The following is a 23,769-nucleotide window of genomic DNA, read 5'->3' on the forward strand; positions in this document are numbered from 1 at the left end:
AATTGCTAACTGTTGAGGCTAATCTGGTATATAGCAGTTCACAAGAATGCTGCATTTTTTATCTTTTTAAATTTTTCATAATAAACAGTTAACAAAAATATAAGATGTCATATATCAAAACACTAACAGTAGTGTATTCCAGTGATTTTATTCTTTTTGCTAAAAAGCATTTAAAATTTTTCTGTAAAATAAATTTCTTGTATTTCTTAAATAAAACAATTTTTTAAAAATCTTTGCTCATATTGGTGTTCTGTCCTACTTGTTTTCCTCATTTTTAAAAAGCAGCACCGCAGAAAACATTTAACTTAAAAATAACTCCATATTTCTTCCTCCAACAATACAGCACTTAATTTGAAATACCCAATTTAAATCTAAATATCCAATTTATATTTCATTCAACTGCATTTCACCTGAAAGTTCAAGTATCTTTTTCTAAAACTAACTGAAAGAACCCTGCTAAAATAGATTTACAATCAGTACAATAACTGACCATTATAGTAATCCTCATAAAATAGATGTCTAAATTCAAGATACTCTGAGACATTTTAACAGTTCTAGTTGGGTATGCATCTGCAGTACTGCCAATGATATCCTAATTAACTCCAAATTGTTTTTAAATTGTATGTGGCCTTTTTTAATTTTTCAAAATTTTTTTTAAAAGAAGATGCTGCAAAGTTTACAACAGTTAACAAAACCATGCTGAAGAATTCAACAACATGGGAATATGAAAAAGTAACAATGATTTAGTGAATACTGAGATTCTCATGATGCAATTTTTAAAATTTTTAATTATTTAAATTTATCAACCAAAAGTTACGAAATACCACTTCCTTCAGTAATAATTAATTTTAATTAAAAATTAAAATTAAATTACAATAGAAATAACAAGACCTGAGCTCTCCATATCCGTAGAACACAATCTCTCTGAAACTATTTCCTTATCCACATACTCAGAGTTATACTTGTTAATCTTTCATCTCCAAAATCCTATTAATTCGTGCTCTAAAATATACTTCATAATCTCTGACCCATGATCATTCTAATGACAACTCTAAGAAAACATTTATAACAGATGTGATATAGAGATATCAATTACATGAGAAATTATAAGTAGAATATCATCCACAATAATTAAATCTAATTAAATCTCAACATCAACACTACTGACACTGCACTGGACAATTCTTTGTTGCGGGGGTTATCTTGTGCATTGTAGGATGTTTAGTATCTACCCACTAGATACCAACAGAATCCCCCAGCATGACAACCAAAAATGTCTTCAGACATTGCCAAAACCATCTCTCATGGAGAACTGTATTAAGATTAAAAATTTCCAGGGTCCTTTGGAGATGAGAAGCAGCAAGAAGAGAGAATGTTTCTGTGACACAGGAGGAAAAGTAAAAGGAAAGACTAGGAATGAACAAAACAAACCATAGCTAGTAATTATAATGAAAATAGCAACACAGACAGCTGAGAAGAAAATTCTCAGGTATTCCATCCGGACCTTTGAAAGCATCTTCGATAAAGACTGCTGAAGATTTTTTACTTAGAAATTAATGAAATTAACATAATTCCTCTTCTCCCTAGCATTTATGAGGCTAAACATCCTCAGGTTACCAACTATTCTTCAACCACTGAGAACACCCACTTGAAAAGCTCATCCCCCACAGTTAAATATAATAAACATCTACATTTTAATCAAATGTAAAAATGCTACAAATGCCATGAAAAGCAACACGAATATCCTCCAATCCTCTATGTATTTAAAGAATGGAGAAACTACATACATCTAAGTGCTACAGAGATTAAGCGTTCACACATTCCCTTTTTGGCTCTTTAATACTTAGTATAAAATCAACTCGGCCATATTTTCCACCAAACAGACAAATACCCAGTTTCCTTAGTCTATTCTTGGATAGGTCACCAGACTGGGAATAAGAGACCCAGAGTCTATTCCCAGCTGCAAACAGATTGGTAATCTCAAGCAAATTATTCACTCAGGTTAAGGTTCTACACCCATATCACGCTGACAATACTGAAAATCTGCCCAGAAACAAGCACTGAGAAACCTAGGACTTCTTCCTGCACCCAAAGGACAACTGCAAACGTATTTTTAGATTTCTTAAATCTAAAAATCTGAACAGGATTTTATTTATAGCAACATTTAACATACTTGAAATTTCAAAACTGTGTGGTGCCTTTATCATTGCCCTTTGTAAAATTAGTAAGAAACGCTTTTTAAAATCACACCATGCCCAACTGTGTAAAACTCTATATGCAAACTACACCAATCATAATTTATGTAAAACAAAACAAAACAAAAAAGCTTTTTTTAACGCAAGCTCCTGGTAAGGGCTTTAACTTTTTCATTTCCTAACTTTATCTAGTCTCCGACACAAGTAGTTCTTTCTTGGCACTGTAAAAAGTGCTTTACGAAGTCTGGAGAGACAAAGTGTGCCCTACAGCCTAATTCTGGAAAGGCCTTTAGGACTGCTCTTACCACTACCAAACATGCAGGTTTTAGTAGCGCAACCAATATAAGGACAGATACAAGCGTACATTTTTTTGCTCTTGATACCAAGTAAAAAAAAAAGTGTCTAGTAGACCCAAGTTACCCGTCTGACCTTTTCGCACACCGTAAAACTGTAAACATAGTACAGTCCAATATAAGATTTGTAAAAAAAAAAAAAAAAAAACAGGGTTAGGACCGAAAGGAGGGTGTCAGTTAACATTCCTCGGCCCCCGCTGTCAGGCAGACACTTGTTAGCCGCCGAGAAGTCACTCACAAAGTTTGCCATCTCGCTGGGGGAAGGGGCCTGGACTGCGCCACGGGCCCCGACCCGGAAGACGGGTGTCTGCAAGGCCCCACTGCCCGCCGAGGCCCGGGCGCGCCAGCCACCCCTGCAGGAAAAGCCCCGGCTTCTCGGCCCCCCTCCGCCGCCTCTCTGCCCACGGGCGCACTCACGCACGCGCGCGCACTCTCTCACTCCCGTACACACAACAAAAGGAAGCCGTGCGAGCCGCGTGCGGAGGTTTGCTCGGGCGCTCAGGGAAGCCCCTCCTCCCGGCCCCCACCGCGCCGCCCCGGGCCTGCTCGCTCGCTGGAGCGCCCCCCGAGGGCCCGAGGGTGCGCGGATCCCGGAGGCCCGAGTCCCACCGGCCCGGCCCGCCTCCACTCCGCTCGGCCGCGCTCGCAGGCAGCTGCGGCGGCTCCGGGCCCACCATGCGCGCAGCTCCGCCTGCCGCTGAGCCGAGCTCCGGTGAAATCCCGCGCAGGCGGGCCTGGGCTCCCAACAGGAGGGCTAGGAGGGCTCCCTACTTCCCGGGTTTCTTAAGAAATGAAACTATTACACTGAATTATCCTTGGTAAAAGTCCCCCTCCCCACCGAACCACTATCAAAAGTAGTATTCCTTACAATAAATCTTTTCCAGTAACCTCTTCTTTAATCCTTCCTCTTAACTCTTCCACACTTTAATTTACTCCTTTTACTTCTCCCTTGCCTTGTTTTCAACCTATGAGCTGCATTTTCTCAAAAGAATTATCTTCCCTAAACCCTCTTTTCAATTTTACCCTTTTGAAATTTACTTTTCTAATAATTAACAAGCTTTCTCCTAAATCTCTTCCATTACATATCCCACTTACCTACACAAACTTCTCCACAAATACCTTCTTTAATTTTTATCAGCATCTACCAAATCAATTCATAAATAACTTTCTCAGGCACTGCATTTTTTGTTTGATCCTACGATCCCTCAAAGCTAACATCCCCCAACTTAACACATAAATTTGCCCCAAATGGCCCTCAAATTTTGTGAAACTGTGCCAGACAGGCTACCAAAGTCACTGAAAAATCTACTTCCTAAACATACCCCTGCTGCTGCTAACTGCTAAGTCGCTTCAGTCGTGTCCGACTCTGTGCAAACCCATAGACGGCAGCCCACCAGGCTCCTCCTTCCCTGGGATTCTCCAGGCAAGAACACTGGAGTGGGTTGCCATTTCCTTCTCCAAAGCATTAAAGGGAAAAGTGAAAGTGAAGTCGCTCAGTTGTGTCTGACTCTTCACAACTCCATGGACTGCAGCCCACCAGGCTCCTCCGTCCATGGGATTTTCCAGGCAAGAGTACTGGGGAGGGGTGCCATTGCCTTCTCCGAACTATTCTCTACCAATTCATTTGAATCACTCATAACAAGACTACCATATTTATTTTCCCAAAGACTCTAATTACAGAACCTAATCAAATTAACACATTATCTCTATCATTATATGTATCTACATATGCAGATGCGTATGTATGTATTGACAAATATAGAGGGCACCCTGCGAAACAGCAACTGTGTATTTCATTCTAATCCCTTATATATTGGATCCTCTCAAATTTACAATGAAAACTCCTTCACATGAACCAAGATTTTCAACCCTCTATCTTGTGAAGTCATTTATCTATGTTAAATTAATTTATCACTTTAAAACATACTGTCTCCATTTCTACTATAATCATTCCTCATATCTTAAGATATCCATCATTGGTCTAACCCACACAATCCACTCCAAGACTCAGAGCATACCCCCACTCGCCAAGACCCAGTGATGTATAAGGCAGGTCCTAGAAACAATTCTAGACTATTGGCAGATTACAGTAAAGTTGTGAATTGAACAAGTGACATACTTGGGCCATCTCAGGCCTTCAAAGCTCTGGGTGGTCTCCATAGGTTCTTCACTATTAAATTTGGTGACTTACTAAATGTAGAAATAACAGAAAAAGGCTGAATGACCCAGAGCTAGATTCTGAAACTAATTCTGAAGCAAAGCTGCCCTAGGATGGAAAACCAATACTATATTTCGTGCTTTCTCGTATTTTTCTCACTGCCACTAAATAAGCTCTCTCTTGTCTGGCTGAGTCACGTTACTGTGCACCTGAAACTATCACAACTTTGTTAATCAGCTATACTCCAATATAAAACAAAAAGTTAAATAAATAAACACGCTTTCTCTCCATGAAACAAAAGGAACATCAAAAACCCTGATCTGAACAGGGAGAGTCAGGAAGTATTCTTTGCTCAGAGACTGAAAGATGAAGAGTTCACTAACCATGTGAAGAATGTAATGCAAATAGTAAGGATTTGAAGCATACAGCATTTCCCCTTAATGGTTTAAAATGCCAATTACTGGGACCACAGCAAGGTACTAATGGAGAATCTCTAAAAGCACAGTTAGGTAAGCACTTGAGTCAAGTCTTCGACAGTACAAGGGAAATGTTAACAGCAGACAAAGTGTGACAAAAATCAATTCTACTGTATAAAAGGACAAGCAAAAGTTTAAGAGCAAAGATGCAAGCCAAAACATTGAAGGCCTGGTCTAGGTCTTGTTCAGTCACTCAGTTGTGTCCAACTCTTTGCAACCCCATGGGCTGTAGCACGGAAGATGATGTAGGTTTCATGCCCTGAGGTAATAATGCCGAAGACTTACAACAAAACAAAAAAGGAAGCAATGGTTCAGTTTTAGCTATATTTTGGTTTTGGAATTGGCAACACCACTCCTCTAGAAATGTTCAACAAATGATAATCAGAAATAAAAATAGGCCATATTTAGAACCATATATTTATATGCTCTCTCTTGCCTGGCTGAGTTGCGTTGCTGCGCACCTGAAACTGTCACAACTTTGTTAACCGGCTCTACTCTAAAAAGTTAGGTATTTTTTCAGATAATAAATGAAATGAGAAGACAGAGCAGACCAACTTCCTAAACACACTAAGAACTATATCAGATAAAAGTCACAGACAAAAAGAAACTACAGAAGCCACTTTAGATCCCTTAAGACACTTCCTTTTACCATCCACCCCATGTTTTCCATTTTATACCTGAACCTCTTTACATATACAAATTATCACCACACAATTTTTGCAGAATTGTGGTTTTTGAGGCACTCAAGTAGAGATCAAAAATCTCAACGTCTCTATCATTCATTATTTTTTAAAAAACAATTATACATGACATAGTATCTATCATCTTTATAAGAACATCATGGATAGCAAGGACTGTCCTTACATGCACAGAGAAGGACTAGGGTTCTGGCTTTGTTTCTTAGGTGGCATTTTGCTTTCTCCATATTTTCTCTACTACAAGCTACTCACTGTCCTCTTCATCTTACTTATTCCTATTCAGGTCAACTCCAATCTCTTTTTTAAATTATTATTATTTTTCTTTTTAAGGATAATTGCTTTAAAGGATTCTGTTGTATTCCGCCAAACCTCAACATGAATCAGCCATAGGTATGTATACATATATTCCCTCCCTTGTGAACCTCCCTCCAATGTCCCACCCCATCCCTCCCCTCTAGATTGATACAGGGTCAACTCCAATCTCTGCATTCATTTCTGTCCATTTACTAGCTTCTATCAGCTTGTCCATGTTCTACTGTCAACAAATTACTCCATGTCTTTTGACTTTCATATTAGTAACCTGCACCTCAGCTTTTTTTTTCCCCTTTGTCTCCTTTCTAATCCACAAATATCTCTCAGTTGAATTTATGTCAGCATACTACACATGAATGGTTACGATTTTGCAAGTATAATTTATTTATAAAAAACTTAAAAGAATGAGTGAATGAAACAGATCCATCTTTTTATCTCCATCCCCATGCTACAACAATTCAGATCACTACCATCTCTTATCTGGATAGCCCCTCATCTTATCTCAAGTTTGGCTTTTCTCGGACAACCTGCTTCACAGAACTTAGCTATCCATTCTTCCACTCCTTCAGGTTAATAAAAGCACCAATTGCTTTTTGTTCCCCAAGGCCACTCCCATTGTTTTATCACTAAAAAATCTCTTTGCAGTTCACATTACTCACTTAAACCATTCTATCTGCAGCATCTACCAAGATCCAGAATCCCTGCCACCTTGCTCTCCACAAAGACTTCAGTCCTACTTCGTCCCACTTTCAGCCACTGTTCTCAGTGACCGAAGTGCTGAAGACATTTCTGCACATTACACAGACCTTCCTCAGCTCCTAAGACCTGCATCTGCACTTCAGCCACTGACACATATATGCTGAAAACAGGTCATCAATTGCAAGTGCAGTGCCACTAGGACTATAACATTAGAGACCTTTTTTTTTTTTTTTTTTTAACCACAACTACTTTATTTTCTAGGTCTACACCTGCTCTTCACCTTCTGGCTTCACTTATCTCCCTACACAATTTAAATCTGTCCATCAACCATTTTAATATTGCCCTCTCCAGAATATCATGACTTCCCATTACATTCACCATGCATTTCCCCAAGGAAAGACAATCTTCACCATCTGTTTTTTCCACACCCACACACTGGGTGTTAAGCATCACCAGAAAGCTACGAAATCTTCTACAACTGACTTATTCTAAATACAACTCTCCATCTCATTGACTAATCCAAATCATTTTCATATTTAAATCCTTAATCTCATCAAATAATCTCTTCCATAAAATTCTCTCATCACAATTTCTCCACCTGTAATCAAATCCTCTTTATAGCTTCTAAAATGCTGTATCTTTTCATCCATCTGTTACTTCTTGCCTTCAGTTTCAGAAGAGTTGTTCCTCCTTCTTAAAATAAACTTACGACAATTCCTATAGCTGATGCTTCCATAGTCTCCCAACTCACTCAGTCCTTTAACCCTATGGACCCTGGTCTCCCCACTACTCTCTTGAAGACCAAAAAATTTCCATGTACCAAATCCTATGGCTCACCACCCAAGTTCTTATTCTTTTCGGCAATAACACTTGAACTACCTCCTTTGATTTAAATCACTGTATCACAAGATTCTGGGGCTTCCTAGGTAGCGCTAGTGGTAAAGAATCAGCTTGCCAATGCAGGAGACATGAAGAGGCGTGGGTTTGATCCCTGGGTCTGGAAAATCCCCTGGAGAAGGGAATGGCTACCCACTCCAGCCTTCTCGCCTGGAGAATCCCATGGACAGAGGAGCCTGGCAGACAACAGTCCACAGGGTAAGTAAAGAGTCGGACACAACTAAAGCGACTGAACATACAGGCATGCACACACAACAGTCTCTCTCTACTCCGGTCTCTCTGGTTGCTTCTTCCATCTCCAGTGACTACTAGGCCTCTTTTTAGCCCAAAGAATGGATCTTTTCCCAAGTTCTGTCCAGGAGCTCTCTCCAGTTCTCTGCCTCTCAGGGTTTCATCCCTTACTGTTATTTCTACATTTTCTCTCCTCTTATGGATACCTTCCCCCAGCTCCCCAAAAACTTCTGCTACAATCTAGCCTATTCCTAAGGAATCAGAATACATAGTTATTGCTTTTAAACTAAATTCTTCAATGATTGTTTCAAATTACATTTCAATCATTAGTCCAGATAATTTTATAGCCACCAGCACCCTATCAAACCCAGAGTCAGCAGCTTCAATTATCAACTATACATATATATTCCCAAATCTCCATTGGAACTCTTCCCTCAGCTGGAGCAGTATTTTTAACTCTGGTAGACAATACCCCTTGGATACTTCTACTGGTGCCTCACACACTGGTCAATGTGTCTTAAAACCAAAGTACCCATTCTTCCCCATCAACATGGTTCTGCTAAGGAATATAATAATTTATTTTAATGACACCACCATTCTTACAGTCACCCAAATTAAAAACCCTGGAGTTCCCCTTTTCTTTTTCTCCACTGTTTCCCAAAAGCCCTTTTGCCATCAAATCCTTCAATTCTTTCTTTCAATTATTTCTTACATGGCTCCCTTTCCTTTTATTCCCATTACCGCCATCCCAACTTTGATTCTCAGTACTTCACACTTCTCTCATAGCCTTTGTCTTCTAGTTACTAGGTTCTCTTCATTGCAAAAAAAAAAAAAAAAACAAACAGAGAAACGAACGAAACAGGTCACCAGATAAACACTCTTAAACCCACTCAAAAATCAATGGTTCTCCATTACATACCGAGTCAAGTTAAAACTCTATTTCCAAAAAACAGAAACTACTCAATTTTCCAATAATCATGGAATGGATAAACACTCTGGTATATTCACATAATGAACCCCACAGAGCAGTGAAAAAGAATGAATCTCACAGTCATACAGTGAGCACAGGAGCACAGGAAACCAGACACAGAAGTATGATTCCCCTAATAGGAAAACATACAAAACTACTCTGTGCGACAGAGGTTAGTCTAGTAATTACTTTTGGTTGAAGGCAGCATAAACTTAGAGGAGACCCAGGAGGAAGCCTTCTGGGATGTTGAGAATGTTTATATTGAACTGGGTGATGACTATATAAATGTAAACCTAAGAGAAAAAATTAAACTGTACTCAAGATTTGAGCATTCTATATAAGTCATTTCTCAACAAATTTTTAAGAACCACTTCAGCCTGGTATATTTAGGTATCTATTTATTTTCCTCCATTCATCAACATGAACCCTCAACTCCAGTTCATGCAGACCACCAATTACTTATTATATCCAGAATTTTTCCATCAGTCATATCACTTCTCTCTGGAGTGCCAACCCTCACCATCATGCCTACTGTAATCTCACTTATCCTTCAAGCTCTAAGCTATGTACCAATTCTTCACAAAGGTGAATCTGCCGTAGTACTTTTGTCACAGACAGATGTGCACACATTTTTGTTCCAGGACAAACTCTTGAAGAATATGAATATGTTTACGTCATATATAAATCTGTATCCTTCACACAGCCTACCACAGAACCTTGCACACAGTAAGTATATAAAAATATATCCTGACTGAATAAATCCTGGCAGATCATCAAAAGCACCCTCCAATCTAACCCCTCCTTCTCAGACCCATCTATCACTGTCTTCACTCACAGTTCATTCCTCAGCTTACCTATTTAATCGTTCAACAAACAACTGAGAACCTACTCATGCAAGAAACTGTATCTGTTCTAATGAACCCCACCAAACTATCCAAAGATGTGATCCAACTGCAGCTGCTGCCTTTTACATCTTTCCCCAACTCTAATTTCCCAGTCATCTTCCCCTCTTCTCTCCATCCAATCAAATCTCACACCCTCATTTATAATCTTCCTGTTATCAAACTAATTCAAGCCCTTCTTAGCTTCTCCTGTAGGCTCCAAACTGGGCTTTCCTCACCTCCAGTCATACTCGGCCACCACACTATCCCCAGTCTATCTTGTATGGTATAGCTATCATCAGACTAAGGTATCTAATACATAGTCCTTGATTCAATTCTCTACTCAAAAAGCTCAACAGCTGTACATTAATGATATATGTTAGCATGCTTTAAATCCTAGATTAACATACTTTAATCCTCAAACCCTCACAGTAACTCTTGCCAGAAGGTGTAATGATTATCAATTTCCTGATGAGAAAACTGGGTCTCAGAAAGGAAGTAATTCTCTCCACACCCGCTGTGGAGGTCCACAGAAAGGCCAAGATAAAACCTAGCTTGTCTGCTCACCAAGCACAACACTATGTCATATCCAATACAAACTACTTAGCGTAGCTTTCAAGACCATCCATTTTCAACTCAACCCCAACTGAGCCTTCCTACCTTATGCCATACTCATGAACTCTTCATTACAAATTACAGGTTATCATCAATTAATTCATCATGAAATCAGTTTAGTAAGTGACAGCCATCGTTTTTTCTTTTTAGTCAAAGAGAACAACAGAAGACATACAGTGCATCCACCGTGGTAAGAACAGTTACTGTTACTGAAACTTTGTGTTCTAAACAAACACACATTCACACATGCATATATTAGGTGAAGATGTGAAACATTTTCCTTACTGTGATGTGAAGTCGCTCAGTCGTATCTGACTGTTTGCGACCCCATGAACTATAGCCTACTACGCTCCTCCGTCCATGGGATTTTCCAGGCAAGAGTACTGGAGTGGGGTGCCATTTCCTTCTCCAGAGGATCTTCCCAACTCAGGGATCAAACCCAGGTCTCCTGCATTGTAGGCAGACGCTTTACCGTCTGAGCCACCAGGGAAGTCTTACTGTGGACCACAGTAGAAAAAAAAAAAAAAAAGAAAAGAAAGAAAAAAACCAACGCACTCTTCTCCACATCTCCTTGACTTCTCACTGCCATGTTTTTGTTTCTGTTAATTCCTCAGGTTGGAATGTTCTTTTTAGTAATTTCTGCCAGTCAGAATCCTGTCTATCCCTTCAAAGACTAGCTAAAATGTCACTTCCATGCTACTAAATGCAGTCCCAGGCTTTCCCTTAATCAAATGTTTTTTCCACCTTTTAACTTTAGTAACATTTGGTACTTTTCTCCTAATATATTTGTGATCATACTGTGTAGTCATCTGTGCTCAAGTCTAGCCCCTCTCTTAGAATTAAATCCCAAAGGATTTATCCCTGATTGCATCTAACAATGCTTTTGCACATAACAAATGTGCATTATCTGTTGACTAAAGAAAACTCACCCCTTTACTTTCTGAAACTTGTTATAAATCAATATCATAATTTCCACTACATTTCAAACTTTTGAAACTCTCATCCTTCAAAGTCTTATCATCTTCCTCTCAAAATCAGCCATGTCAAATAATCCTCTACTTTCAATCTTCTCTTGCTTCCCTTTACCCATAACCTGTCACATATCAGTAACTTTTTTCCTTCAGAATCATATTTTCCATCAAATGACACCATTTCTTCTCCATCTGCTCATATTCCCCTTTATTCCTAGTTCTCTAACATCCATGATGATAAGTCTTAACATTCTTTCCTTTTCTCGTCAACTAGACTTCAATTATTTCAATTCATTTATGGTGAACATATTTCCGTCAGCCTCATTAAATCCTTTAGAAAAAGGCAGGTTATGAATAAATGGAAACAAACAAAACGCATAGACAGTTCAGATAAATTATCTCAGACACTTTCATTCATTCATTTATTCAACAAACATGTGTCTACTGGATATATGCCCTCAATTTTCTTGTCTATTCTATTCTGTAATTCAGAAAGCAGCTCTGAGAAAAGCATTCAGGAAAATGCCAGGATAACACAGCCAAGTTGACTCATTCTCTTCACTCACAGAGACCAAGTCATTTGTGGGGTATACAGGCTCAAAAAAAAGGAAAAACTAAAAGTTTTACTAGATATAGCTGAGACCTGACACCATCCCCCCACAAGCTGTTCCAAAGGGAGCTCAAAATCTACTCAGCAAAGGTGAATCTGAAAAGGAACAAATCATTAAGAGTAGCTAAAATGAAATAGGCAGAAAGCATTCAGACAAAAATAGATTCAGACTCTAGGTTCATTCTAGGGCTGCAAGAGAAATTTGGAGCAGTTTAGTTCCTCTCCTGAGATCTCAGGAATCTTTTCAAATATCCAGCTAAAGTTTGGGACATGTAAATCCTTTCCCCAAACCTAAGCCAATATTCATTTCTCCATTCTCTGAACTCCTAAGCAATTATTGTCTATAAAACTCATTTGGGAACTTAATCAGAAACCATCTTGTAATGAACTGTTAACAAACAGAGCCAGAATTTATTTACATATTAAAGTCAGTGTGGTCTTCTTTAAAATAGTTACCTTGGGAGGCTACCACTTACTTATTTATTCACTCCATCTATCCAACCATCTGATACACTTAACCAACACTGATCTAGTACCTACTGCCACTGTTCAAAATATTTCCAAATTCCTCTTTGGGAGTATATTCCAAAGTTAATTAATAAGTCAACCTAGAAAATCATCCCCATTTCTGTGCTAACTAAACCTAAACCAAAATTATTTTTTATTCACTCTATTTGATACTAACAGATCCCCAATATTTCTAAAAATCAAATCTTTCAAACTAAAAAGATTTGTCCCAATAAGACCATTCAGAATAACATTATGCCGGTATTATTTGTAACTGTGCTATCCTAGAGCGATTATGAACTCTTACAGGATAGGGACCATATTTTACTCATCCTTATAGACTCCCTCCCCTCAATAGCACACTGCTGCTGCTGCTGCTAAGTCGCTTCAGTCGTGTCCGACTCTGTGCAAACCCATAGACTGCAGCCCACCAGGCTCCACCGTCGCTGGGATTCTCCAGGCAAGAACACTGGAGTGGGTTGCCATTTCCTTCTCCAATGCATGAAAGTGAAAAGTGAAAGTGAAGTTGCTCAGTCGTGTCCGACTCTTAGTGACTCCAAGGACTACGGCCCACCAGGCTCCTCCATCCATGGGATTTTCCAGGCAAGAGTGCTGGAGTGGGGTGCCACTGCCTTCTCCGCAACAGCACACTACAAGTACTCAATAAATAAGTAAACTGAATAGAATGTGCTAGACATCAAATCAGAAAAGGTGTTCCAAAAACCTTTTGAACACTACCACTCAAAGTGACTACCAAAATACAAAAATTCTCATTTGTAAGTATACTTTTGATACTTGTTTTAAAAAATCAGTTTTCTGAAAGACCTGAGGATTGCAGGGAGAGAATGGAGGATTGCTGGAGAGAGATGGGAGGAATGTGGGAGGAAAACAATTGTGTGAGGGACAGCAACGTTGGCTTCCCATGTGGCTCAGTGATAAAGAATTTGCCTGCCAATGCAGGAGCCACTGGAGATGCAGGTTTGATCCCTGGGTCGGGAAGATCCCCTGGAGTAGGAAATGGCAACCCACTCCAGTATTCCTGCTGGGAAACCCCATGGACAGAAAAGCCTGGCAGGCTACAGTCCATGGGGTCTCAAAGAATCGGACACAGCTATACAACTGAGCATACAAGCATAAGCACTGTGGAACAGAGCAGGAAATGTGGAGACAGAAAGGGTAATTTGTGAAAGAAGGAGTGACTGTGAGAGTGACAAGAATGCATGTGGAATTGTAGGAGAGGAGGAGATTCTGGGAGGAAAAATCCTGGATTTTAGAAAAGAATAGGGAATTGTGGGGAATAAAAGAAAAAGTCAATCTTCTGAAATCTTACACGGTTATGGGATTACTTCACAACTGTATTCCTCCCTCTAAAAGAATAAAAATACCATAAATTCCTTGAGGGTAGAAACTTCATCTAACACTTTTTTATTAAATCCCCAAAATGAATTAGACAGATTCTTAAAACAGCTAAAGATCTCTAAGCAGTCATTTAGGCCTGAGGTAAGAAAATCAAAATTAAACCAGCCTCCAGTTTCAAACCAGATTTACTCAGATTAAACTAGCCTCAAATTAGAAGAGAACCTTTGGTCCCACCCATTAGATGTTTCTGCAGGACTATTACAGTTCCAGTCTCATACATTCTGTTGTCTTCCCTTAAATCTAAAGGCCTTCCCCAGTCAGATAGCCCTTTGTTCTTCACTACCTCCAATACACACTCTCTCTCTCACACACACATACACAATTTTGTCTGTAATACTCATATAGTGCTCAGCAATTTCGCAGTCCCACTACTAACAGTAAGGTGAATCCTACTTTCTATCAGTCACTCAACAAGTACTTATTAAGCACTTAAGAATCAAGCTGTTGTGAATTTTCCCAGAAATTAAAGAAAGTGTCAACTCTAGAGCAGGTTACAATCTAGCTACTATTTGTAAAACAAACAGAAAAAAATTACCATAAACAAATATAAGATTTAGCACTATAGAATCAACATGTGAATGCTGTTTTTATTCAACATGTAAGGAGGAGTCTCAAGAGCTAGGGTTACTTTAAACAAGACTTCTAAGGGGAGCAAGACCTTTCTATACTCCCAATATCTGTCACCTTAACTCGGGAATGTTGAACCTCATACCAAATTTCAAAAACCAACATTTCAAGAATCTACAATATATGAGCAGCATGCTCTTTCCCATCATATTCCCAACATTTAGTGACTTAAATATGCTAATTTCCTTAATGACTGTCACAAATCTGTCTCACCAATGTACTTTAAATCTCCTTCAGAGCCAACTATATCCAAATGTCTTGAGAATTCTTTACCTTTTCTTCAGTATCCCACAAAATTATCACCATCTCCACCATAACCTGTCCCTCATCCTCCTCTCCCTCTTACCCATCCCCCAGTCCACAAAGAAGAAAGACATAATCACACTGATACATTCTTTCCTAAAAAACATAAGACCACCACCAAAGCCTGGAAAGAATAATCAAAGATCATCTAATCCAATCCCAGATTCCCCACACTAAAACTCTCCAGAAGCCTGTCAAAGAATTCTGCACTGTTGACCTGATAACTACTTTCAAGATGAACAACTATCACTGCCAAGCAACTCCCCCTCATCTTAAGCAGCAACACTTAGGCTGCAAAGATGCTATTTCCTACAACCTAGTCTTTCCTAAAGGTCCACCAATCTAACTTCCCTTACTCATCACACCCAGTTTTTCCAGCCTAATTTCAAATGTTTTTTTTCCTTTGAGAATATTAAATATATAAGACATCAAATTAAAAAGCTAAAATAATAACTATCAAAGTTTGAAAAGGAGGAGGAAAAAGAGGATAATGGCAATGACAAATCCTTTCCACTCATAGTAAGAATAAGAAGTCTCTTGACTCCTTTTTAATGTCACTTTGATCAGTCAAGAAGTAAGAATACATACATATTACCTGGAGACCTAGAGAAAAGCATGGTAAGAACTACAAAAAATGCCAAGAAGCAGTCTCTGGAAAGTGGGGCTGTAATGGACAGATGAGACAGGGGTTACTACTTTTCATTATAAGCTCCCTCAGGACAATTTTTTAAATTATGTACATGTATTATTTTATATAATTTAATGGAGAGAAAACATTTATATACTTTATTTAAATCCATTAAACTTACAAAAACTAAAAGAACTGATAATATATAGTGCCAGTGAGGGGAAAGGAAACAGATCTTCTCATACTATGATGACAATAAAAATGGGTACAACCTACTATGTAATATTTTGAAACCCTTAAAAAGAACGAATAACTCTATAAACGTACTGACATAGAAAGTTTTTCAAATCTTTTAAAAATAATCCTGAATTATTTCCATAAAAAATTTTTAATAAAAGCCCCTCTCTACTCAAATGTTAAACCGTATCCTCCTTTAGAGTTATTTCCTAAAAGAACGAATGACTGAATTTTCCCATCGCTCCCCTAAATTTCTATCTTCCTCTTTAATCCCTCCACCCTCTATATCCATAAAAGGATTTTTCATACTACTCTCTCCTCAGTTTAATTAATATTACAATGTAATGTGTATATAGTCATTAATAATATAAAACATGAATAATTTTCAGATAAATCTTAACGGTATGATTTTAGCCCACAGTTCCCTCTTGGAAATAAATCCAGTCTGGTGTGAGCTCAGCAAACCCAATAGCCTGGGTACATTTCCTGATAGGGAAATGCTAATACTCCCTCCAACCTGGCTCTAGAATCACCCAGTCTCTTCAGGTTCCCCTAGACTTCAAAACAGCCAGTTCTGACCTCCTTGCAACTTCTTAAGACCAAAACAGATAGCCTCATCCTCCCTTCTGCAGCCGCACACTTTGTAGGCTGATGCATTTTCTTCAATACCACCATGCCTTAGTGAGAGTATACATTCAGGAACCATGAGTGGAAAAGATCTCCAACCAGCAGAGAGGAACCAATAACCAGGGTTATGGAACCAATCCTGTCAATCAGACTAATCTGAGCTACAAATGGGGCCTCCAAAGAAGGGCCACCACGCATGGACTCTCCCCACCATTAATTATACTCCTGTGTACTGCAACCCAAGCTGAATAACATGGCAACAGTTCTCTTGGACCAGATAAGCTGGGCAGTGAAGAAGAAAACCGCCAAGTCAAGTAATTTCCATTCCAGCATCTGCCAGTAGTGTTCGGTTCACCCAGGCACTGCTAAGTGATAATATTTCAAAATTGCTAAAATCTAAACCCTGTGGCCTAGCGAATGCCTGTAGGCCAGGCGTCTTCTTAAGGTCTGCTTCAGAGGTTCTCAGATTCACTGGTGCAGTTCTAAAGCGTCGCAGACCAAACTAAAGACTAAGGTGTCATTCTCAGTGACCCCCAACCACTGTCAGTACCCACACTTACCAGATGTCATCTTACAGAAGAGCCCAAACAGGTTCGGAACTAGGCCATCCTCGCCCATCTGGAATAACTCTTTAGTCTTTGGACCAACATTTACTAATTCTGCTACATCTGTCTATTCTATCATGCATTCTCTTCATATTCTCTGGTATTAAACACTCCCTCTTGCTTCAAACCTACCCTTTCTATTCAAGGAAACTCCTCATATCCCTTCTTTCCTTTCCTTAGAAACGCTCGAGTTCTTTCCACAACGAAATACCTAATGTATCTACACAATGAACACCCCCCCGGAATCCTCAAGCCTCCTCCACAGCCGCCCCCTGCATTCCTCCACCTACCTGGCATCTCCCCCTCCGGCCTCTCTCCCAGTGCACGCTCCCACTACGTTTCCTGCAAGGATTCCCTTTTCTCCAACCCCTGCCCTTCCCTTCTCCCAAAGAACACATTCAGGCAGCAACAGTGACGGAGGCCTGCGGTGCATAAAGCACTGCACCAGGCACGGCAGACAAGAGACCTGGTGTCTCCCTAGGCTTTTCACACCCACATCCAGCACCCTCGGGCCACCCCGTGCCACCATCCCACCTCCTTGCCTACCTCTGACACCCGCTTCAGGCCTCGGAGGCTGCCTTCTCGCTCCAACCACCCCCGTCATTATCCTTTCTCAACCCCCCAACCCACCATCCGCGCCCTGCTTCCTCCCGTCCCCCAACCTGCTCCTGCGTCTCCCTCGGCCTTGGCCGGTCCCGGGGCCACCCCCAGCCTCCCCACGGCTCGCTCCCCCCGGGTCAGGCCGTTACCGCCGCGCGCTCCCCCCGCGCGCCGCCCCCTCCCCCTCCCTCGCCCTCCCCCGGGCCCGGGCCTGCCAGGCCGAGCGCTTTACCGCGGGCGGGCGCCGAGTCGCGCGGTCACCGACTGCAGGCGGCGGCAGCTTCAACCTTTCTAGGGGCCTTGAGAGGAGGGGAAGGGGGGAGGGGGGAGAACTTTTGCTGTGGCAGCTTCGGCAACAGCTCCCACCCCTGCGCCTTTCTCCTCTTCCTCCCCCTCCTCCTCCTCCTCTTCCTCCTTCTCTTCCTCCTCCCAGAGCAGTAGAGACGCAGACATGCCGCGTCTAGAGCGCCGCCGCGGTCGCCGCCACTGCCGGCGCGGTGCATTGTGGGAAGCCCCGCACATGGGAAGCGCTTTGCGGCGCCCGCCCTCCTTGGGCCGGGGACCAGGCTGAGAAGACCCAGCGTGGCTTCTATTCCGGCGCCTGCGTGTCACTAGACCGGCGTGGTCCGGGAAGCTGGCCCTGAGCCGCAGGGTCCCTTCGGGCTGGACCCGGAAGGAAAGCAATTTGAAAAAGATCAGAACTGAGGAAATGTCTTTGAGATGGGGACCCGGCTTCAGTACAAATCAGTGCCTAACTCCCTGAGACGTGGAGGACTCAGTGGTCGGGTGCATTTCAGGCCCAGGGCAAAGGAAGGGGCTGGTGGGGACCCAGGTGAAAGGTTATCTATCAGAATTTGGGGGCTTTTTCGTTTCTCCTCTCTTCCCCAGCCCTCTCCGCTGTGACCCCCAGTCACTACCATCCCAAATGCCACCTGTCCCACAGGCGGTAGCCCTGCGCCCTTGAAACTAGAAAACCCCTTTAGTGTCTGCAAACATATGCAAGGTGTGAGCATGGAAAAGGATCAAGAGACCTGGCCCTGGCTCCTATTGGGCAAGATCTTACATGATGTTTCCCCTTCACTTCCCTTCGGGCCCAAAACGATTCTGTATGGCAAAAACTTGGTAATAGTCTATGTAAAGCTAGAATTGCACAGTTAATGTCTCAAGACTTGGAGGACCTTTAAGTGACCTTAGCCAAACTGTGACCTCCTTAATGGTGCCTTTATTCAACTAACATTTATTGGGCGCCGTGAGGTGTTCGTGCATAATGCAGTGGCTTACAATTACTCATCTTTGTGTCCACACCCTAGCACAAGGTCAGCCATGTAAAATAGATGCTCAGCGAATGTTGATTGTGAGATCAGAAAGGTATCATGGGATGAAACACCTAAATTAAGATTTCTTCATAATAGTCTGAAGATTTATTTAGCATCTCTCTGCAATGCTTAAACATAACCCCTGAAAGGAGAGGGAAAGGGAAATCATAAAAATATCCATATAACCATTTATGGAGTTCTTCCCTTGTACACACCCACCTTCTCACCCCTTGCCAAATGAATCTTCATTTGAATAGTGCTTTTTGGCAAAACTCCAAACTCCTGCATTATGCACTTGTGATGGCACTGAATTAGATTAGTGTCTGCAAGGTTAATATTTCCCCCAGGCATCAACCTTAGTAAATCATGATGCCTGTTTAGAAATAGCAGAAGCTCAGAGGTTCAGCTTAATTTAGACACAGGTAACTAAGAAAAAGCAAGGGTAAACCACAGCTCCACAATCAACTCTTCCTGTGCTTTCTTCATTAAAAAATATAAATTTTAATAAGATGACAGTGCATATTCTGAACACTAATTGCAACAAAACATTGATACAAGCTAAAGCAAGGGACAGTTATCTGGAGGACAGCCTTCTGGCAACTTCTAGCATCTGCAATAGCATCAAATTCAGATGTTAAAAAAAACACCTCTGGCAGCAAAGAGGCAGACTGAATATTAGGTAATAGGAAAACTAATAACTAAAAAGAATTAAAGGCCTGGAGATTACACCCAGTAGGCTAAGATTGATTGGCCTATCATCAGGAATAGACCGAGTTCTCTACTCAGTACCATAACTGATAGAGGAATAACTGTCTAACATGGGCAGAATAAAGAGCATAAAGGGGTAGTGACAGCAGAAGTGATGACAGGGAGCAAGTTTAAGCCTTTGGTAGGTTAAAACTTCTGGTAATATTTCTCAGAGCCCCAGTTTGCCTTCTTCATGCTCCTCTTGCTCACTTCCCCAATTCCAATCTTAGGCATTCAGCCTACTTTCCTTTAAAAAAAAAATGTAATAATTAAAGACTCACAAGAAATTGCAAAAATAGTACAAGGAGTACCATTTACCCTTCATTCATCTTCCCTCAATGGCAACAGAATTTTAGAAATATATCAACACCAGGAAATGAATATGGTAGAATATTTTTTAGTAGATTATAGAACTTACATTTTACCATTTTTAAAATACATTTGTGTGTGTGTGTATTGCAAAATTTTGGGCTTCCCAGATGGCACTCAGTTCACTTCAGTTGCTCAGTCGTGTCTGACTCTTTGTGACCCCATGGACTGCAGCACGCCAGGCCTCCCTGTCCATCACCAACTCCCAGAGTTTACCCAAACTCATGTCCATTGAGTCGGTGATGCCATCCAACCATCTCATCCTCTGTAGTCCCCTTCTCCTCCTGCCCTCAATCTTTCCCAGCATCAGGGTCTTTTCCAATGAGTCAGCTCTTAGCATAAGGTGGCCAAAGTATTGGAATTCCAGCCTCAACATCAGTCCTTCCAATGAACAGCCAGGACTAATCTCCTTCTGGTTGGATCTCCTTGCAGTCCAGGGGACTCTCAAGAGTCTTCTCCAACAGCACAGTTCAAAACCATCAATTCTTCGGCGCTTAGCTTTCTTCACAGCCCAACTCTCACATCTATACATGACCACTGGAAAAACCATAGCCTTGACTAGACAGCTCTTTGTTGACAAAGTAATGTCTCTGCTTTTCAATATGCTGCCTTGGTTGGTCATAACTTTCCTTCCAAGGAGTAAGCATCTTTTAATTTCATGTCTGCAATCACCCTCTGCAGTGATTTTGGACCCCAGAAAAATAAAGTCAGCCACTGTTTCCACTGTTTCCCCATCTATTTGCCATGAAGCAATGGGACTGGATGCCATGATCTTAGTTTTCTGAATGTTGAACTTTAAGCCAACTTTTTTACTTTCCTCAAGAGGCTCTTTTGTTCTTCTTCACTTTCTGCCATAAGAGTGCTGTCATGTGCATATCTGAGGTTATTGGTATTTCTCCCAGCAATCTTGATTCCAGCTTGTGATTCTTCCAGCCCAGCGTTTCTCATGATGTACTCTGCATAGAAGTTAAATAAGTAGGGTGACAATATACAGCCTTGACGTACTCCTTTTCCTATTTGGAACCAGTCTGTTGTTCCATGTCCAGTTCTAACTGTTGCTTCCTGACCTGCATATAGGTTTCTCAAGAGGCAGGTCAGGTGGTCTGTATTCCCATCTCTTGCAGAATTTTCCACAGTTTGTTGTGATCCACATAGTCAAAGGCTTTGGCATAGTCAATAAAGCAGAAATAGATGTTTTTCTGGAACTCTCTTGCTTTTTCGATGATCCAGTGGATATTGGCAATTTGATCTCTGGTTCCTCTGCCTTTTCTAAATCCAGCTTGAATATCTGGAAGTTCACAGTTCATGTATTGCTGAAGCCTGGATTGAAGAATTGGTGCCACTATTGGTAAAGAATCTGCTGGCCAATGCAGGAGACATAAGAGATGCAGGTTCAATCTCTGGGTCAGGAACACGCCCTGGAGCAGGAAATGGCAACCCACTCCAGTATTCTTGCCTGGAAAAAATTCCACGGGCAGAGGAGCCTGGCAGGCTGCAGTCATAGGGTTGCAAAGAGTCAGACACAACTGAGCACCTGTCAGCAGCAACAGAATGTGCAGTTTTGTTCCATGTGTCATTTGTGTACCCTCTACAACCAGGATATGAAACTGTTCCATTATCACAAAGAAACTCCCTCCTGCACTGTTTTGTATTCAAAAATTTACCTCCCCTTCTAACCCCCCACTGGAGAAGGCGATGGCACCCCACTCCAGTACTCTTGCCTGGAAAATCCCATGGATGGAGGAGCCTGGTAGGCTGCAGTCCATGGGGTCACTAAGAGTTGGACATGACTGAGTGACTTCACTTTCACTTTTCACTTTCACGCATTGGAGAAGGAAATGGCAACCCACTCCAGTGTTCTTGCCTGGAGAATCCCAGGGATGGGGGAGCCTGGTGGGCTGCTGTCTATGGGGTCGCACAGAGTTGGACACGACTGAAGCGACTTAGCAGCAGCAGCAGCTAACCCCCCACACTATCCCTGTTTCCTAGTAACCACCAATCTGTTTTTCATCTCTATAGTTTTGTCATTTCAATAATGTTATATAAACAGAACCATATCGCATGAAACCTTTTGATGTTTTTACCTAACATAATGCCCTTTCCCAGTAGTCATGTATGCATATGAGAGTTGGACCATAAAGAAGGCTGAGCCCTGAAGAATTGATGCTTTGGACTGTGCTGTTGGAGAAGACTTTTGAGAGTCCCTTGGACTGCAAGGAGATCAAACCAGTCAATCCTGAAGAAAATCAATCCTGAATATTCTCTGGAAGGACTGATGCTGAAGCTGAAGCTCCAATACTTTGCCCACCTGATGCAAAGAGCCGACTCATAAGAAAAGCCCCAGATGCTGGGAAAGATTGAAGGAAGGAGAAAGGGATAACAGAGGATGAGATGGTTGGATGGCATCACCAACTCAATGGACATAAGTTTGAGTAAGCTCTGGGAAATGGGGACGGAAAGGGAAGCTTGATGTGCTGCAGTCCATGGGGTCACAAAGAGTGGAACAGTACTGAGCGACTAAACAACAACAATGTCCTTGAGTTCCACTTGGGACAGGTTTCAAACATTCATTTCTTGTGATTGTTAAGTGATATTCCATTGTATGGCTGTACCAAAATCTGTTCACCCATTCCCTAGGTGAGGTACATTTGGGTTGTTTCCAACCTTTCGGCCATTATAAGTAAAACCGCTGTGAAAACCTGTGTAGGTGTTTTTGTGTGTACTTAAATTTTCATTTCTCTACGATAAATACCTAAGATTATGATTGATGGGTCATATGGTAAGTGCATATTTAATTTTTTTAAGAAACTGCCAAACTATTTCCTAGAGTGGCTATTATCCTTTTACATTCCCACCAACAATGTATGAGAGATCTAGTTTGTCCCCATCCTCATCAGCACTTGATATTATCACTCTTTTTTTTTAACTGCTTTAATACATATGTAATGGAATCTCATTGTGGTTCTTTCCCTTTTAAAAAGGGGCACGGTCTCCACAAAACTGGTTCCTGAGTAGGATGTATGCTACCTCTCTTTTACTTTCCGTGGTGCATTTTTAAACAAGCTCACCCGCCCATTTGTTGAAGGATACTCAAGTGTCCACCAACAGATGAACAGATAAAAGAATATGTGGTATATACATACAGTGGAATCTTATTTATCTTATGTATCACTGCAGAGAAAGACAACTCTCATGGATAAGTTATTAAATTTCTTGAAATATTAAGCACATATAGCATATATCTTTTTTTCACATCCTTTTTGAGATGGCTTCAGGAAACATCTGTTAAGCAGGTGTAGAAATTTCCCTGGAAAAGTGATACATATAAGCTGCTCAGGATGCAGTTCACAGATAGAAAACTTTAATGTCCAACAAGCTAAGCAGATAACATGAATAAGTGAGGCAGGCCAGATATAAAGATAACTGACAGTAAAAGAGACAGTAAAGAGCCAGACAGTTCAAGCCAGTCTAAGGGCATCGCCACTACTCATTTCCAGCTGATTATTTCTAAGTGAGAATGTAAAGAGAAAGAAATCAAGAGAAATCAGGAATCTGAATTTTGGGGTGAACTCTCCCTAGTATTAATGTTGGCAAATAATATTTAAAATTCTTTAAAACAGGAAAGCATATTAAACAAAACGTGTCTGTGAGTCAGATTCAGCCTACAGCCTTCTGGCTCTCTGGCTTCTTTAGAAGAGGAATGTACTTCCATCTCTTG

At 41.0% G+C, this 23,769-nt stretch overlaps 1 protein-coding gene across 22 annotated transcripts in view; it reads right to left on the minus strand.

Annotated features, from left to right (window-relative positions):
- ZNF148 (zinc finger protein 148) overlaps positions 1-18,072 on the minus strand; it is a 142,527-nt gene extending 124,455 nt beyond the window's left edge. For 18 of the 22 annotated variants that reach the window (XM_042232553.2, XM_027956612.3, XM_042232547.2 and 15 more), the window contains exon 1: positions 17,852-18,072. The gene's annotated coding sequence lies outside the window, so the exon portion shown is untranslated. Of the gene's footprint in view, positions 1-2,786; positions 3,049-16,974 lie in introns of those variants that run through there. The other 4 variants (XM_060418753.1, XM_060418816.1, XM_012096005.4 and 1 more) reach the window with 2 other exon arrangements.
- Between the last annotated feature and the right edge of the window lie 5,697 nt (positions 18,073-23,769).

This window comes from Ovis aries, chromosome 1 (genome assembly GCF_016772045.2).
Source record: "Ovis aries strain OAR_USU_Benz2616 breed Rambouillet chromosome 1, ARS-UI_Ramb_v3.0, whole genome shotgun sequence".
Classification (NCBI taxonomy): domain Eukaryota; kingdom Metazoa; phylum Chordata; class Mammalia; order Artiodactyla; family Bovidae; genus Ovis; species Ovis aries.